A 5,519-nucleotide genomic window follows, 5' to 3' on the forward strand; every position below is an offset into this window, starting at 1 on the left:
GCGGGGCTGGGGGCCAGGCAGGAAAGAGATTCTATCTCCAAAACTAGACAGAACACTCACCTCTGGAACAATAGCTGGTTTAGGCAGGGGTGATGCTGATTTTTCCAAGGGCTCTCCACGTTAATCCGCCCCACCAAATCCAGCCACTAGGAGACTGAATGGTCCTCCAGACACCCATTCACTAGAAAATGACGGGTGATTTTTGCCCTTGTCTCGGGAGATCTCCGGTGAGCACCGCTGCTCTGGCTGACATGTGTTTGTAAAGATAAAGCACCAGGCTACTTTGGGGGCCCTTCCAGGCTATTACAAAGAGCAAGTGGTGCCAACTCAGGCTCTGCATGGCTTTTTAGAATTGAGTTGTTAATTTTTTTTTTTAAATACGCACCTCTTTCTGAAAAGGATTTGAAGCAGCTTACAATAAAGGCAAACACAATAAGGTCATTCAACTAAAATTAGAAAAGCAGAGCCATGGAAAGGAAGAAGAAGCAAGCATTGACTGTGAAGTGTAATAGAGTTACTGTGATTTAGCATCAGATTAGGCTTTGAGCTTCCTGGCAGCCAGGGTGAGAAAGGACATTCAATTAGATCATCCATACAACCTACTGGAAGGAAGTAGAACAATTCTCCAAGAGAGATATGCTTTTTTTCTGGCATTAATTTTCTTGTAGAAGACTTTGTATAGGAACTCTGAAAACATCATACATGTGTGTTGGACTGTCTTTTGATATAGCAAACGCAGAGGCTATTCTGATATAGCTATTTCTTGCTATAATCTTTGTCACTTGTCAAAGGCATACAACATTCACAACTCAATAATGGTAAGTTTTTGTGTTTTTTTTTGCAGTATGTGGGCCTCTCACTGTTGTGGCCTCTCCCATTGCGGAGCACAGGCTCCGGACGCGCAGGCTCAGCGGCCATGGCTCACGGGCCCAGCCGCTCCGCAGCATGTGGGATCCTCCCGGACCGGGGCACGAACCCGCGTACCCTGTATCAGCAGGCAGACTCTCAACCACTGCGCCACCAGGGAAGCCCAATAATGGTAAGTTTTAATGGGAGAAAACAGAGTGTGGGGTGGGGAGTAGCCAAACAAATGTGATTCAAATTTTAGCTCTTCAGTGTCTCATTCATTCACTGATATATTAGATGTTTATTAAGTTCCTACTAAATGTCAGGCTCTAGATGTGGAGAGTAGAGCAGTAAACAAGCAGGCAAAGTCCTTACTCTAGGGGTATGATCTAACCTGGCACTAGAAAAGAACTTAGCATCCTCAGAGGGGTGGGTGGGTAGCAGGTGAGCTTTCTTTAGCTTAGCTGCTGAATAAGGTCAGGTGTAACAGAGAGGATGCTTTCAGATGCAAGTCTCAGAAATCCCAACTTATACTGGCTCAACCAATAAAGAAATGTGCTTTCTTTGATTCAGCAGCTCAACAGTGCTTTCCCTGTGCTACACCACCTTCACTGTTGGCTCCATCCTCAGGCTGATAGCAATTTGGATACAGTAGCTCTAGGAGTCACAAATTCAGGACAACCTCCAGAGCAAGGTAGGAGACCATTTCTTCCTGTGGCTTTCACTTAGGATGGAGGAAAATTATTTTATTGCTGCTGTCCCCACCCCATTCAGCAGACAGCTCTTTTTGTCCCACTGGCCAGAATTGGCCCACTTGCCCATTTCTGGTTCAGTCCTGGCAAGGGGGATAGGGGCACCCATAGACCAAGCAGGCCAACCCTGTAGTTCTTGGCCAGGTGGGGAAGGAGAATTCCTGAGCAAAACTGGGATTGTGTTAGGCAGGAAAAAGGGCAGGGGATTAATGGATGCTGGAGTAGACAGCTAACACTGCCATTTTGGGTCTTTAAATACCACTTCCCTGGGCAGACTGGTGTAGGTGAATAGTCATCAAGGCTGTTGCAACATCTGTCTGCTTGGCTTTCTCAGAGAAAGAGCATCCTTATTATTCGCCTTATTTCTTGAGTCAGATTTAACATTTCCTATACCTTCTGCCTTTACTTACTTCTCTTAGGTCTTTGCTTCCACTTGTACATATTGAAAAATAATTCTCCTGACTGGTCTTCTTACCTCTAATTTTACTTAAATATAATCCATCTTTCACACTGTTAGTAGAACAATCTCCTTAAAAATTAATGTACATTGAAAAAAAAAATTAATGTACATTGTTACTCCTCTGTTTAGCCACTTCTTTGACTTCCTATTGCCTACAACATAACATTAACAATCTTTGCATTAGCACATAAAAATGAAATATTTAGGTATACGTTTAACAAACGTGTGCAAGATCTATATGAGGAAAACAAAAAACTCTGATGAAAAAAATCACAGAAGATCTAAGTAAATTGAGAGGTATTCAGTGCTCATGGCTAGGAAGACTTAAGAAGTCAATTGTTAAGAAGTCAATTCTTCCCAACTTGATCTATATAGATTTAATGTAATTCCTATCAAAATCCCAGCAAGAGGGCTTCCCTGGTGGCGCAGTGGTTGAGAGTCCGCCTGCCGATACAGGGGACACGGGTTCGTGCCCCGGTCCGGGAAGATCCCACATGCTGCGGAGCGGCTGGGCCCGTGAGCCATGGCCGCTGAGCCTGCGCGTCCGGAGCCTGTGCTCCGCAACGGGAGAGGCCACAACAGTAAGAGGCCCGCGTACCGCAAAAAAAAAAAAAAAAAAAAAATCCCAGCAAGTGAATATTAGCAAGCTGATTAGAAACTTTATATAGAAAGGCAAAAGACCCGGAAGAGTCAACACAATATTCAAGAAGAATGAAGTTTGAGGACTGATACTACCTATGTGCCAGACCTATCAAAGTCCCTATCTTAGAGAAGCCTACAGTCTGTTGGAGAGACAACAATTCAAACAACCATTATAAATATTTTACTAAAGACTTTGGGTTCATTCAGTCTTGCTGATTGTACTCCACAGAGTCAGAACTCTCCTTGTAGTTATAGGATGGCTTCTGGTAGCTTCCCTGTTTCTCCAGATGGTAACATTGCCACTACCTAATGGTAGAGGGATGAAATGGATATTGTAGTATTAACTCCCGTGTGTATTTGCAATGTATAAGTTCCATGTAAGTAGTGTGCCCATTCTACAGGGTAGCAAAAGAAGCTCAGGGAAGTTCAGGAGTTTGGGTAAGATTGTTCAACCAGAAGATGGCAGAGTTGGTATTCAAACTTAGGGCTTTGGAAGAACAGAATTCCTACCACCTGCTGGTGGCTTCAACTCAGACAGAGACCCCCATAGCTGGTAAATGAGAAGGGAGGGTGGCATCACAAGTCCCCTGGGCTCAGAGCTCACACTCTTGACCACATGCCACACGCCAGGTCCTCACCCAGGGCTAGCCCTCCTGGAAGAAGTGCCTAGAGACGCAAACTGGTGGCTGGAGCCGGCAGGCCCCGCTCCGCCCTCATAACCAGGGAGATGCGCAGTCATCTCAAGAAAGCAAACAGGTTGTGGCGGTAAGATGTAAAGGTGTGTTGGGCAAAAGACTTAGTGAGGAATGTTCGAAGGCTCAGTGTGGTTCACTGACCTCCTCTAGAAACATCTCAGGTTACAATAAAATTACACATGTCATTCTGAATGTGTAGGTAGAGAGCTATGTGGGAAGCTTTCTGCCAGTCTCTGAAGGCAAAGAAAGGGGCTGTAGCCAGAAAGCAGTATTGAGTGGGGCATTCCTAAGTGGGGACCATGGAACTGTGGACGCTGGGGAGGTCCTGCTTCTGTCTCTGGCAGATGAGAGGAAGGCAATGTCCACCTTATCAAGCACAGGGCCAGGGCATGAAGGGCCTGGGGGCAGTGGGACAACGTTGTGAATGAACCATGCACACCTGCATGGAACGATCAGAGGAAGGGTGACAGCATACGAATGAGTTAACAAAGGAAACAGCGTGTGATGCTGGTATTTATCAAATTTATCTTTCCTGGTATTTATCAAACTCCAGAACACACAGAGCCATGTTGAGAGGTGACCCTGTGATGGGGACTTCCAGTTGCCGCCAGCCTCGGTGGGCGCCAGTTTCCAAAGGGATCTCTCTGCCAAGCAGCCGAGGCTTCTATGGACGGTGCCTGAAAACACTTTGAAAAGATGGAGGAGATGAAATACTTTTCCCTGCCTCTAAATTAGGGATAAATTGAAGATCAAGCCTACGTTAACAGGTCCTAAAAGGACAGCCCACTCCCTGGCTGCCACGGGCAGGAGTGAAGAGGGCCGTGCAGGTGTTGATGCAGCCCTACCCCAGAATGGGGACCCACTGCTCATCATCCTGGGAGGTGGGTAGGACAGAGGATCCGGGGACTGTCTGGCAATGGGAAACTGCTAAATCATCTCAAAGATCCCCCTTTCAATTTAGGGCTGAGACATGCTGAGAGGGGAAGCAGGCTCCAGGATGGCACGGGGCTCTCGCTCTATGTTCATCCCTTGGCTGCCGTTTGGAGGGCAAATACTGCCATGCGTAACCCTGAGAAGAAACATAAAGGGGAGGCCCGTCCACCCCATATGTTTCTCTGGCCTCATCTCGTCCCCACTCCCCGATAAAGTTCAAACTCCTGCGGGTGGCACACAAAATCCTTCAGCAGATGGCCTCAACCCACCATTCCATGCCATCTCCCTGTTACTCTAGCCCTCGCTCCTACTTAGGAATCACACAGACCTTATTCCCTAAACACACTGCCTTCCTTCAAGCCTCCATGCCTTTACCAGCACCGTCCTCTCAGCCTGGACCACCTTACCCTCTCTTAGACTTAGTTAGCCCCTGACCATCCAGATCTATCTCACCTTCCTCTGGAAAGCCTCCCATTTCCTCTAACTTGGAATAGTGCCCTCCTACGGACTCTCCATGCTCCCCCCCAGGGTAGCATTTATTGCATTGCAAGTACCCGTTGCCCTGTTTTTGTACTCCACTGGAGACTCCTGAGGGGCAGGGCTCTGCCAGGTTTCCAATAAGCATTCAGCTCCTGGTAGGAGGCCAATCACAATATTAGTTGGTTGACAAATGGAGGCTGAAAAGAGCAACTATTTGTTTAGCAAATATGTAAACAAAACATATTCATAATTTAAGTCACTATATTTAAGTTCCTATATAATTAAGTTTTAAAAGGGTAGTAAAAACTCAGTTGACGTTTACTTATAGGAGTTCAGAAGAGGGGCTGGAGGAGTTTGGGATGAATTCATGGAAGCTAGACCTTGGATAAGGAAACTTTAGATAAGTGGTGAAGTGGTTAAGAAATGAAGTGTTTGGGGGAGGGTGAGTAGTATTAAACTGGCCCAAGCGGAGTGTACATCTTGGAGAGTGAAGGGATACACTGCACAAGTTGGGTTGGGAGGCTTTGGATACCTGGCCAAGGACTTTGGACTTTATGTTATAGGCAGGGTTTGGAAAGAGATGTGACACCATGATAATGGCATGTGAGAAGGATGAATCTGATGCCTTAAAGGATTAATCAGAAGTGGGAAGGCTGGTTGGGAGCTACAGCAATTGTACCACATACAGCCTAGATGAGGTGATAGTCATTA

The sequence above is a fragment of the Pseudorca crassidens genome, chromosome 1, assembly GCF_039906515.1.
Source record: "Pseudorca crassidens isolate mPseCra1 chromosome 1, mPseCra1.hap1, whole genome shotgun sequence".
NCBI lineage: Eukaryota > Metazoa > Chordata > Mammalia > Artiodactyla > Delphinidae > Pseudorca > Pseudorca crassidens.